Here is a 14,392-nt window from a genome sequence, read left to right on the forward strand (position 1 = left end):
CTCCGCTTGCGCACTGGTGGGGAGGAAGCTGGTGGGCAGAGGGCAGAGGCCTCAGTGGGAAGGAGGGTTTCAAAACTGATCATTGGTACCAGCTGCTTTCCAATTACAATCGTACTTTTAAGATGGACCCAGGTCAGTAAAAACCCAGAGACAGAGAGAAAGGAACAAAACATGAAAAGATGAACAAAAAAATTACACATGAAAGTCAATATTTAGAAATTCTTTTCTGTTTTAAATCTATTTATTTAAGTTTTGGCTGTGTTGGTCTCTGTTGCTGTGCGTGGGTTTTCTCTAGTTGCAGTGAGCGGGGGCTACTCTTCATTGTGGTGCGTGGGCTTCTCGTTGCGGTGGCTGCTCTTGTTGTGGAGCACGGGCTCTAGGCGCATGGCTTCAGTAGTTGTGGCACGCGGGCTCAGTAGTTGTGGCTCGTGGGCTCTAGAGCACAGGCTCAGTAGTTGTCGCACACGGGCTTAGTTGCTCTGCCGCATGTGGGATCTTAAGTTCCCTGACCAGGGATCAAACTCGTGTCCCCTGCCTCGGCAGGCGGATTCTTAACCACTGTGCCACCAGGGAAGCCCTAGAACACTATACCTATGTCATCCTTTTAGTTAAAAATCTAAGGAAGATTTCAGAGGACTAATGGGATGATGATTGAACATCACCAGGGTACAGCTCATCTATGTGTATTTACATATTTAAACAACGTTTCTCCTCCTGTGCCCTCATTCAATCACGATACCTAGTTTGCTCCACAAATGTGTCTCTGTTTCTAGGTAAGTCCGCAGTGTTAACATTTTAACACATTTTGCTTTCTAGACCCAGGACTCCCTGCCCGCAACTCACCTCTTCCTCACCTCACACCAACTGCCTCCCCTGTAACTGTGGTCTCCTTGGGTGACCTCAGAGCCAACATTCCGTCCCACCTCCTTTTAAAGAGATAGCGACCATCTCACTCTGGTCACCCCCGGCCCCCCATGGCCACCACCTCTCTCACATACGGTCAACCCATCTTAAAATGAGATACTTCTCAGGAGAAACTGTTCAAAACAGTGAACATTTATAAAAGCAGAGAAATTACGATGGTCTCAGGAAATAAAACGTTTTTAAGGTTTGTGTTGATCTGAACCACCCACCCAAGAAAAAACCCATGCCTCTGGATTTGACTTCTGAATCGTCAGAAAAGGAAAATCCAGCTATTTCTGTTAAGTGGAATGAAGTACTTTATTCAGAACAGATCATATCATTTTAGATCATCTGGTTCGTTTTGGTTCTTTTTTTTGATTTTACATTTGCAAGATCGCTTTCATAATTTCTTCCCAGAAATTCTAAGGGAAAATTTCACGTCACGAAACAAAAACAAACCCCTGTGATCAAGGCAAAAGTTAAAAGAGAAGAATTGTGTTCTGTTCCTAACACAACTTAAAATGTGGGTCCACACACAACAGCAGGTCACCAAACGGTGGTCACACCGTACTAGTAACAACTTTTCCCCAGAGGAAAAGAACGGTGGGCGGTCATCCCTGAAACTGGGAAAAAGAAAACCTGGAGGCGAACATGATGCACTGAGATAGTTTTATATCTTTACATTTCTAAGTGCAAATGTCCTCTCAGCTGAAAACGGCTCCACTTCCTAAGCAGACCTAGGAATACCAACACGAAACCTAAGGTTCCCCCAGGCCACCCAAGGGCAGGAAGCAGCCCACCACCTCCCAGGCAGCTCTCCAGCGTTTTGCTGTCAAGGTCCCTTTATACCCTTAAAACCTGAGGACCCCAAAGAGCGGTTGCTCATGTGGGATATGTATTTCCAAAATTAAACCTGAGAAAGGCTTTCAGAATTGTGGATGTTCCCTGATAACCACATCAAACCTCGACGGGCCGCAGTTCCACGAAAACCACTTGTGACACAGCCATGAATGCTCCGCACCTTCCTGCGTCGTAACGCACTCTGAAAACATCTTTTGCCTATGTGCACGGTGGCCAGTTGGACACATGCAGAGTCCACACGCTGGCACATTTCATTAGACGACATGAGACGCATCTCTTAACGTGAGCGCCCATCTCCTGAAATGTCTTTCGTTACTGGGAAGCCATCAAGCTCAGGGTGGCAGATAAAAGCTTTTCCAAATGCTAATTTTCCTTTAACACCGGAATTTTGTCATCAGTAACAAATATAGTCAGTTGATTTCCTCGAGTCTCACACTGTGCATCTTCGAGAGAACGCCTGACACACACCACCTGAAAAATGCAGTCCATCGGCACTGCTCTGCGGCCCCTGGCTGCGGGCGCCTCTGGCCCCTCAGGGGCACTACCAGGAACCTCTGCGCCAGCAGTGCGAACGCCGACCCGGCAGGGCTGGCTCACGAGGCCGACTGTGACCCTGGACAGGGCTTCTGAGCTCTTAGCCTCCAAAGGGTTTCAAAACACACCATTTCCGGTAGCTCAAGAACATTCTGGATACACGCCAAGCACTCACACGAATCCGCACTCCAGTGTCAGAGGAGAGGAAACATTTGCTTCCACAAAACTGTTCTAAAGCCCCACTTTGTTTTCCCTTCAGACTATACAACCCTTGGAAAACGTTAAGCTGCCAGAAGTGATTTTCTTTCGAGCAAAACCCAAAATACGCTCCCCAAACAAACAACGTGGGTGCTGCCCGACTCTACAAGCACGTAAATCTGAAGGCTCCACTACTACAAAGCTCGCCACAGGTAAGTAACCGCATCTTACCCATCTGAAGATGCTTAGTTCTATGGACTGGAGACTCATTTCTCTGAGATACTTTAAAATGTAATATAGAACCACAATGAAGCTCCTGTTTTCACAGCACAACAAACACGAGAAAACAGTTGCGGCTTCTCAAAAACATAACACACAAGCGTGCACCTGCCCTGCCCACCTAGCGGTAAAACAAGGTGGTCCTCCGAATCTCACACCCCGAAACAACATTCAAAGCTAACAATTTTAATTTTGAAACAATTCTAACCTGCGGGTCGCAAATTATATCCAGTGCTACAACAGAACCTCATTATTTCGGTCACAAATTATATCCAATGCTACAACGTTACCTCATGATTTCGGACTCTGCTAACTCAACTTATGGTTCTAACAGGCTGGGCCAAAGTTCACAGTTACTGATATTTCACGTTAAGAGTCTTCCGTCTCAGGACGAATCCTTTGCTGGGGATGAGGAGGGATTGAGAAGGTGCTGAAAGTTCTATGAAGTACTGAAAACAGCAAGCTTTCACAATTTCACAAGCCTCTTGCACAATTCCATTTTTATTAATGGGACAGTCACTAACGAGGCCACGCCCAGGAATTTGAGAGGACATGCGACATCCTGCCGCCCTGGCAGCGGTCCCCCTCAGCGACCCCACGCTCATCCTGACTCGACTGCCCTAGTGGCACTGCAGTCCTTTACGTGGCCAATCCAAAGTCTGCTGCTTGCCAAATAACACTGTCATTCAAATTCCACTGAAGCAAAAGGACCCACAGCACGATAAGCTTCTCAAGCGGTAACTACAGAGAGAAATCTAGGAACCACCTGCTGTTCAAAACTTCTTAGGTGGTTTTGCCTCACAGGTCTGTGCAGACAAAAAGTCAAACTTGTTGCTGAAAAGCTCGCCACGACTGGTGCCTCGGCAAAGCTCTGGTGAGGCCGGGACCCCAGCTCCCCCTTGGCGGGCGGGCAGCGGGCACTCTGGTTTCTCTCTATCCACTTCCTAGTGAAAACACAGGCTTGTGACCTCGGTGGGCAGCTCTCCAAAAGCGCTTCAGGAACAACCAGCAGAGCCACCTGAATGCGTCCAGGGTAAGGTGGAGGCAACGAGGCTTTCCCTGTCCTCTACGGAACCGCTTGCTACCTTGGATGGACTCCTGCTGGGGTCTGCACGTTTGTGCCCCCGGAGCCCTCCTGAATGGGATATCTGCCCTGGAAAAGAGGCCCCAGAGCCCACCTGGCCCTGCCACCGGGACCCAACTGCCCCGGCATCTTGACCTCGGGCCTCCCGCCTTCAGAGCTGCAAGAAATCAAGTCCACTGTGTCAAAGCTCCTAGCCTGTGGTCCTTGCCACGGCAGCCCGAGTGCACTGAGGCAGCTCCCTCTTGTCTCTCAAGGAACAAGAAGACATGGCTTCAAACACTGGCAAGGGACTCTCTGAATCCTACACCCTGGGGGTTGGTGCTTGTAAGACAAGGCCCCCGCCAGGGTCTTAGGGACCCTCTGAACTGCACAGGCTCCTGTCCTCACCGAGTCTGCAAGATGGGGCAGGTCTGGCTAAATGCCCAGGACAACACTGGGATGGGCCCCCAAACGGGAGCCTCCCCCATCCTTCCCCAACCAAGACAGAGGGTGTGACTGTGAGGTGGGGGGGGAGGGTCACAGACGGGACCTGGGCACAGTAAGTCGCTCCCCAGGACAGTCAACCCTGCTGGGCACCTCAGGGGTTGCTTCCTAGGGACCCTGATCCTCCAGCTCCGCCCCCCTAACCACCCACCCTATCGCTTTCATATCCGCAGTGGTCTGTCTGGGCCCCGAGTGCACCCGGGCTAGCTACTCCCTTCCAGCACCCACGGGGGCACTGCTCCAGATCCCCGTGTCACCCGTAGCACCCAGTGCAGGCCTGGTGCACCGTGTCTCACTGCGGCAAGAGCTGTTGGTAAGGATCCGGTGAGAGGCTGTGGGTGAGGACAGCCTACGATAAAGGCAAAATGCCACCGTTCCCTCAGGCCCAAAGACCCCTGGGGCCTCCTCACCCACAGCGCACCCCGGCTGTACTCTGGGGCTCTGGTTCCCGCCGGTCCACTTTGAGGGGGACGTCTGCACTGAACCCTCTTCACTGGGGACCACAAACTAGCCAGATAGTCCACGCTTTTCCCAAAGAGCGAGAACGTGGTGGAGGGCCCCCTGAAAACATTGCCTGTCTTCTTAAAAGTAACCCATTTCCCCAGGTGTTAAAGTTCAGAGTCAACTGCCTTTTCAAATTCCCATTTCTCAACAACAAGAGCATTTCTAACCGTGACCTACAGCAGAGGTTCTCAAAGTGTGGCCCCCGGGCCTTTCAGGAGGGCCCCCCCAAGGTCCAACTATTTGCACAACACTAAGGGCACAGACGTGGTGGTTTCTCAGAAGCCAAATGACAGAGACAGGACGAAGGAGACAAGAGAATCCGGCTACTGTCGCTTAAGCCAGACGTTCAGGAGACCTGCAAAGCCCTAGGACAACACTACCTTTCTCATTAAATTGTTTTTCTTTTGGAACATAGTTGCCATAAAGTGTTATTTACGTTATTCTTTTTAAGTACATTTAAATGTCTCATTTTTAATGCCAAATATGGAAAATATCCATGGACACAACATAAACAAAAGCCCTCTGGGGTCCTTGTTAATTTTAGGTGTAAAGGGGTCAGTCTGAGTGTGGCCAACGGCACAGACCTGACACGACTGGCTACTTCAAAGGGCTGCTCTTGATGGGCCAGTGAGCCTGCAGGGCCGGGACAGTGACGCTCCAGGAGGCTGCGCTCCCAGACCCTCCCCACCTCTCCTCGGATGGCTGAGAGGCACCGGTTATGAAACGGCGGCATTCAGAGGGACGGCCACCCGAGTCCAAAGAGAAAATGGCTGGAGGAGAAACCGAAGGCCTGCTGCTTCTCACAAGTACGTGCTTCATGAGTGGAGCTGCACCTCATGCCACAGGCCAAGGGGCAAAAGGAATGCTTGGAGACCTTGGAAACGCAAACGTCAAGAATTCAACTGTATACTTGAGCCGGAATCTTCCTTTCTTTCTCTGAGATTAGAAGAGGCCAATGTCTACCTTTGAGGGGCAAGTGGGGAAGGTCCAAGCTTAAATAAAGCAGTTATTAAATAAAAACAGGATTTTACAGATCCACGCAGAGCTCAACTTGAGGCAACTTCTCCGACTCCTGCCACCACTGCCCGGGTCGCCAAAGTGCAGAAGAAAGCCACCTTACTACTAAAAACACAAATACTGTTTAAATTACAATCTAACAAACCTAAAGAGTCAATGGCTAGCCCTGTCTCCATGGGGCACTGGGGGCATTTCAGGGGGACCACTCCTTGTGCCGGCTCAGCATGCCAAGTCCTGACCAAGGCAGCCCCCAGTGTCCTCCTCCGCTGACCACAGCATGACCACACCCACACACTAACAAGTAGGCTAAGTCCTCTGATAAGCAGAGAGGGGGCTGGGAGGCTCAAGGGGCAGCACCACGGAAGAAGGCAGGCTTCACACCAGGGTGTCCCTGCCTTCAACCCCAACTGCAAACCTAACAGCTAGCTGTGCTGCCCAGGGAAATGGGGACAACTGTGAAACTCCATCGTGTCAAGTGCCAGTCAGAATATGATAAATAACCTGTGTCATTTGTAAGGGGGCTCCCAGCATGCCTTTTTTTTTTTAAACTAAGGGACACAAACCAGTGTCCATCACCAGGAGACCAGTTTGAGAAAAACCGAGAAACAGCCGTATGATGCAATACTTTAAGACTGTAATTAAAGGATGATGAACTCCACAGCCCCTGCCATGGAAAGAGCCCCACACCCTTGAGCGAAGCCAGCAGGTAACAGTTCCCAGCACATCTTGACCCCCACCCCCACCCTGCCCCAACCAAGTTCACAAACACATCCACAGCTGTAACTGGGCTTCCAAATGGTGCCATTTCTGGGGTTTCTGCTTTCTTTATATCCTTTCATATTTTATATCCTTTCTTTATATCCTAATTTTCTCTCTCTATAAACTTACCTTTGCAACCCATACACAGTACAGCTCTCTTTACATTGGGGGAGAACCTCATTTCCCTTCCTGTAGTAAAGGTGTATTAAATACCTCTTGAGTGTCTCTATCAGCATATGGAAAACAAAACCATAGCACCTAAGTTTGACACTCAAGACAGAAACTTCTGCTTCACAAATTCCAAACAAGATAATCACACTGACTAAGTAGGTTGTACAATCACGGCTACAACAATTCTTATTAAAATGCGTACAATTATCTATTCAACTTCACGCAACAACTTACCCTCAAAATTAGAGGTGACCTTTCAACAATGCAGGAACTGGACTCCCATCCATTTCCCGTGTATAACTTATACTTGGCCTCCGTATACAGCAGACTGTGCAGTACCGTACTATGTACTACTGGAAAAAGTCCCTGTGTAAGTGCACCCGGACCGTTCAAACCCATGTTGTTCAAGGGTCAACTACACTACTCAAAAAAATAAAATGAAGAGAACAGTATGGAGGTTCCTTTAAAAACTAGAGTTGCTGTATGATCCAGCAATCCCAGTCCTGGGCATGTATCAACCTAAATGTCCACTGATGGATGCAATGGATAAAGAAGATGTGGTTAATGTATACATCAAAACATTACTCAGCTATAATGAAATGCCATTTGCAGCAACATACATGGACCCAGAGATTATTATACTAAATGAAATCAGAGAAAGACGAATATATATCACTTATATGTGGAATCTAAAAAACTTGACATAAATAAACTTACTTATTACAAAACAGAAATAGACTCAGACGTAGAAAACAAAGTGTATCCCACGGCCCGCATGCTCGGGCAGGGGGATAAATTAGCGTTTGGAATTAAAAAAAAAAAAAGGCCTAAGCGAGAGACTCCAGGAAGCGTGGGCGCTTAAGATCAACGGAGCTCAATGTAGACCGTTAGGCCTCCTCCTTCCCAAATAGTACATGTCCATTAGCTTTTAGTCACACAGCCTTTGCAGTGGAATTAACACACATCATTTGATGCTGGCCTTAAAGAGAGTAACATTAGGTTTCCACTGTACCTGACGCCACCATTTAAGTAAGAAGAAATGCAAAAGGGACTCTTTAAGGAAAGTTTTTCTTAAAGGACTTCCCGAAGCCACCAGTTGTATGAGAAATCAGGCCTCTACTGGACACAGTGCCAACTGCAGGGACCCAAGGACAACAGTGAACTGACCTGTAAACATTCAATCTTCGCTCTGTAAGAGCCAAATGGAAATCACTTGGTAGCTTGCAACACGTGGATAAAAAAGGTAAAACACGTCATGTTAACAGAAATAAAAAACAATCAGTACCTGGAACATCTGGAAAACACACACAAAAAAGACCCAGTCCGCGGGCTGCCAGGGAAGGGGCTCCGCGCCAATAAGGCACCCTGTGCTCAGTCACGGAGAGACTTCCAGTGTCAACAGCAGGACCCACAACTCCACCGCCAAGAAGAAAACGGGAGCCGAGTCCCCACTCCAAACCCTCCCCGCCTCACCAAGAAGATAAACCCCACCCACACGAAGGGCCACCTGAAGCACTGGGCGTCGCCCCGTGTCCAGGTTCCAGTGACGCATTTCCTCCACAAGCCATGGTGATGCTCACACACGCATACATGCTGGGAGGGGCACTGCTCGCCAGAAAGAAATGGTGACCCCCGGTAACAGCAGACAATCAGGGGAGGGGCCCACGGCCCAACTTTTAATTCTGCCCTTTCTTATCAGAGCATAACTCGCTTCGCCTGGAACAGCCTGAATTTAATCGAATACTAATACAAGACAGTTCTCGGTGGAAAATCAGAAGGAAATTAAAGATACACCTTATTCCTAAACTCACTGCTAACCTAAGTCTGCAAGAACACGGGCAGCTAGGAAACAGAAGGTGCTCAGGAAATGCATTAGGCAGAACGCTTCACAACAGGGTTGGGGCTGGGCCTCCCCAGGCGACCCCTGAGACGTCTCTGCCGTGTTAAGATGGGAGAGCAGAGGACTAGACGTGGAGACGTGTATGGTCAATACACGCCACCCTCAAGTGCCAACAAGGGGCCCCAGGCTCCAGGGACATGGCTGCCGACCCTCACAGGACCCCATTACACACGTCTCCAGGGCTGGGAAGGCCACCCTTCTGGTCCCTGCTACAACCAGGGTGCTTGGCACACAGGATGCAATAAATGTTTGTTGAATACAACAAGAAATCGTTCTAAAGGTCACAGATCTTATTTCCTTAAAATCCATGACTAAGATATGGGGATATGTGCATGTGGATAGCTGATTCACTTTGTTATAAAAGAGAAACTAACAAACCATTTTAAGCAACTATACTCCAATAAAGATGTTGGAAAAAAAATCCAGGGCTAAAGCACCTTTCTTGGAAACATGAAGGCAGGGACTACGTAGCTCTGGGGAAATCATGGAACATTTCTTTGGGGTTGGCCCAACGGCCCAGTTAGAACCCAGCTCTGCGATCTGGATTGCTGGATCTTGAATCAAGGGGTGCGAATGGGGTGGCCCCTCTATCTATTACCTCTCCTGATGCCCCGCAGAATCTGTGTTTCCTGTTCTGTGACTCTCGGATCTAGAGGGCTCAGTCCCGAGGGGGAAGAGAGCTTCCTCGCGGGGACGCAGTGAGGCTTCCTGGCGCCGTCGCGGGAGGCTGTGGCCTGGCCACTTGGGACTCTTCAGGCCCAAAGCAGGGGTGGCAGGGCCCGACTGTCCAGGGTGAGGAGCCGGAGAACCCAGGTCCTCTTCGTCCTCCAGGCCTGTGGACTGCCACAGCGATGCCCTCGGGCCCGACGGCTGAGCCTCAGACCCAGCAGAAGCAAAGGTTTGGGTCACCCACCAGGCCACGGACTCCCAGCAGCTGCTCGGGGGCCCAGGGAGCGTGGACGGGTTCATGGAGGAGGGTCGTTGTCGGTACCAGCGCAGCGGCTGCCACCAGGAGTGACGGCTGTGACAGCCGCGCCTCGTCCTGCCTCTGATGGAAACGTGCCTGCGTGTTTATCCACCGCACGCTTTTGTTTTCTCCTCCTTGCGCGTCCCTGGTCGCGTTGGATATGACGGGAATGGCCGGCCTTATTCCCATGGTCTGCAGGACCGGGAAGCCCGCCCAGAAGTGACGGGAGGTCCAGTCCCCTCTCCTGGGGGCGAGGACAGTGGCGAGGCGGGCGTCGTGTTGGGTGGGAGGTGAGTTTGTGCCTGTCTTCCTTTGGGAATTTGGCTCAAAGGGCGGCTGAAAGCAAGGCATGCAGGCACGCGGGGGGGCCGAGATGATGGGTCCACTCACCCAAATTTGGGTCCACTCACCCACGCACAGTAAGGCCAATCTACTGACACTGGCTTGCAGTGAAAGAAAGTGCAGCTTTTATTGCGGGTGCCAAACAAGAACTTCAGGTCTTTTGAGCAATAGCTGCCCACACTGCTTGTTTGGCAGCTGCAAGAAACGCTGAACTTTTTTTCACCGCAACTGGTGACAGCAAATTGGCTTTACTGTGTGCAGGCAAGTGGACCCACATCTGGTTCAGTACCATTCAGCCTCATCAATAAACAAACAGCAAGGAAAATAGGAAAGGGGAGCCATAACAGATTAAAAGGTATTTAAGAGCTATGAACCAAATGCAGTGTTTGGATACTGATTTGAGTAAGTCAACAGTAAAAAGACACTTGTGAGCCAATCAGAGAAATCTGGACAGGGATGGAGATTAAGGAGGATGATGATGACCTGATTGTGCTTTTAAACAGCCCTTTTCTTTTTAGAGATACATTTGTGAATCAAAATGATATGACATCTGGAAATGCTTTAAAAGAACTCAGTGACGGTGGGAGGATGGCGATGTATAGGTGAAACATAGTTATGCCTGAAGCTGAGTTATTGCACACGGGAGTTCATTATTCTAGCCTCTCCGTTTTTGTGCATGTATACATTTCTGTAAGTTTTTGTTTTTAAGCACAGCATTCCTACACAATTAAGTCTAAGTTTATATGTTTTTATTGCGGTAAAATATATATAACATAAAATTTGCCATTTTTTACCATTTGGAAGTGTACAATTCAGTGGCTTAAGTACATTCACAATGTTGTGTAAACATCACCGTTATCTATTTGCAGCACTTTCTCATCTCCCCAAACTCAAACTCTGTCCCTGTGAAACATGTTCCCTCCATCCATCTGCCTCCCCCAGTCTCTGGCCCCCCTCATTCCATTTTTTGACGTTATGAATCTGATGACTCTAGGTACTTCATGTAAGTGGAATCAAACAGTATTTGTCTTTTTGTGTCTGCCTTTTCCCGGTCAGCAGCCTGTTTTGGAGGTCCATCTATATTGTGAGGCATGTGTCAGAACTTCATTCCTTTTCATGGCTGAATAGTAATCCATTGGCTGTACAGACATTCTGCTTATCCATTCGTCTGTTGATTGGATTGTTTCCACCACTTGGATTGTTTCCACCTTTTGGTGACTATGAATAAAGCGGCTACGAACACTGGTATACAAATATCTGTTTCAGTCCCTGCTTTCTATTCTTCTGGGTAATTCCTATTCTTTTGGATCATATGGTAATTCTGTGTTTCACTTTCTGAGGACCCACCAGCTGCACCATTTTACATTCCCACCAGCAATCCCGAGGGCTGCAATTTCTCCACATCCTCACCAACACTTGTTATTTTCTTTTCTAAGAGCCACAGCCAATGGGTGTGAACTGCTATCTCACATCCATTAAAGTGCTTTTGATTTGCATTTCCCTGATCATTGGTGATGTTGAGCATCTTTTCATGTGCTTATTGGCCATGTGCTTATCTTCTGTGGAGAAAAGTCTATTCAAGTCCTTTACCCATTTTTGAATTGTGCTGCCTCTTTGTTGCTGGACTACAATAGGTTTATATTTAATTTGTGTCCAGGAAGGGAAGTATAAGCGCTCTCTCTGCTGCCACTGCGCTGACTTCTGAGTCATCTGGAACGGCTGGAGCACTCCACCTGTCCACACGCTAAGTGGCATCCCAACCAAGGCCATCTGCCATTTGCAACAACTGTCTATGCTCAGAAGCTATATCTGCACATAAATACATTCTAATTTCCTTCCCCAAATTTAAAAGATTTTCAACGGGTCTTAATGCAATGTAAGATGAACCATGGTTTGATATATTGGTTTCTATATTCTGACACCCAAAGCCCAACTATACAATATTTGCCTATATTTCAGAAGGTAGAATTTACCTTTGAGAATACCTAAATAGAAGTCCGAAGGAAGACAAGAATCATCTCTCAGATGTAAGAAAGTACTTCAAGAGATTTTCTAAACAATCGTCATAAAATGAGGTGGATAGCCCTGGGCACCCGTCTTTATTTTGAATACTTCTGCCAGCAGTGGGGTTAAGGTGTAGCTCAGTCTAGACTCTCACGAGGTCCCTGGGACTCAGTTCATGGGAACTTGGGGTGACCGTGAAAGAGGGAGACAAGTGGACACCTCCCGCCCTTGACTGCCTCAAAGGGAAGCTAGTAATTGTTACTCTGCTCTCTCAAGTAGCGTCTATTTCAATGAAACTTAAGTGAAATAGCTGAGTTTGAAGGGATTTTTACAACTCATCAGACACCCGGAGATGACCTCTGGTCAAAGTTGGATATTCACATTAAATTTGTAAATAGGAGAAGGTCAATAACAAAAACTATTTTTCGTAGGAAAAAGAAAGACTGTTCCAATTACATGTCAAGAAATTATACCAGGAAGTCAGGAAGAGGAAGAAAACTGGTGTCATCTGTACAGAGAGACGAGAGACTTAAAGGAAAAGGGTTAATGAAACCAAGAGGGGTGACAAACTTCGGGGCCCAGGTGGGAGGGTGTGCCCCCGACACTCAGCCACGCTGAGAGCCCCACAGAGATGGGACAAGGCCAGTCACGGCGGGAGATGCCACGGGGGCTCTCAGAACCACAGGTCTGACAGACAAGAGAGGACAGGAAAGGCCTGAATCACAATTCGTAACCTCAACCTAATAAACATACACAATTCGCCAAACAGAGAATGCACATCCTTTCCAAGTAAACACAGAATTTAAAAAAATTGACCACATAAGAGGTCACAATGGAAGTCTCAACAAGATTTTAAAAACTGCCATCTTCACTGATCACAATGTGATAAATAAATGGGAGGAATAGATAAAATGCTGTTCTTCTAAAGAACAGTCTTATCTGCAAAACAGAAACAGACTCACAGACATAGAGAACAGACTGGTGGTTGTCAAGGGGGTGGGGGTGGGGGATTGATGGAGTGGGAGCTTGGGGTTAGCAGATGCAAACTATTACATATAGGATGGATAAACAAGGTCCTAACCCTATATAGGGTTACAGTTCCCGGTATAGCACAGGGAACTATATTCAGTATCCTGTGATAAACCATAATGGAAAAGAATATGAAAAAGAATGTATGTATGTGTATATATATATATATGTATATATATATATATGTATATGTATATATATATATATATATATATATATACACATACGTGTGTGTATATATATGTGTATATACCTATATATATACACCTGAGTCACTTGACTCTACAGCAGAAATTAACACAACATTGTAAATCAACTATACTTCAATAAAATAAATTTAAAATAAAAAGGACAGAATTCCTACTGCACAGGAAAGGGAGAAGTAATAGTACAGCTACACCTGATAACTGGGGATGGTGCGCAAGGACAAGTGGGTGCGGGGCGGCCCCCAGCCCATCTTCAGGTGGAGGAGGGAAGACAAAGCAGGGGGGCAGCGCCACTTTCCTGCCCAATCACTGTGATGGTGACATGACAGAGGAGAGGGGAGCACAGAGTGAGAGACTGCCCCACAGCCCCAGAGCCTGGCTAGGGTTCAAGGTCATGAACCCAAAATGTCACCTCACAACAACTGTGTCACCAGTGATCCTGGATTGGGGCTGGACGGGGGAAAATGGTGTAGAGGGTGTTATTGGGACACGAGGCAAAATTTGAATTAGATAAGAGTATTACAGCAATGTTAAGTGTCCTGATTTGGGCCATTGTATTCTGGTTATGTAAGATAATGTAATATTCTTTAAAATCAAACACTGAAGTGTTTGGATATCAAGGGGCATGGTGCCCACAGGTTACCATCAAATGGTTGAGACTGCGAGAGACAGAACAAATGGGGCAAAATGTGAACAACTGGGGGTTCTGGGTAAACCTGGGTGGGCACACAAGGAGCTCTTAGCACTCATCTTGGAATTTTCCTGCAAGTTTAAAATTATATAAAAATTTTTAATTACCATAAATAAATACAACGAATCATCTAAATCCAGGGTTCTACAGGCACCTGTCTGGCCCGATCTCTTCAAAATCTCAGTGCCGTAATACAAACTGTGGGGTAGGAAGGCCTGCTATAGCTTAGAGACAGAAAAACGTCACTGAAGGCAACACAGGAGCATGGCTGGGTGCTGGTTTGGAAAAACACGCAGCCATAAAAGTCACCTTTAGAACATCTGGGGGACATGGGAATACAGACTGGGTAGTAGATGGTATAAGACAATGACTATCGACCTTGTGAGGTGTGAAAACGGCACTGGCGTTACGTGGGCGACGCAGGCGTAAATATTTAGAGGTGACGGGTCATGACATCTGT

At 47.7% G+C, this 14,392-nt stretch overlaps 1 protein-coding gene across 1 annotated transcript in view; it reads right to left on the reverse strand.

The window, feature by feature from the left end:
* The window catches only part of LOC132490650 (death-inducer obliterator 1-like), a 54,469-nt gene that overhangs the window by 32,905 nt on the left and 7,172 nt on the right, over positions 1–14,392 (reverse strand).

This window comes from Mesoplodon densirostris, chromosome 5 (genome assembly GCF_025265405.1).
Source record: "Mesoplodon densirostris isolate mMesDen1 chromosome 5, mMesDen1 primary haplotype, whole genome shotgun sequence".
Lineage (NCBI taxonomy): Eukaryota > Metazoa > Chordata > Mammalia > Artiodactyla > Ziphiidae > Mesoplodon > Mesoplodon densirostris.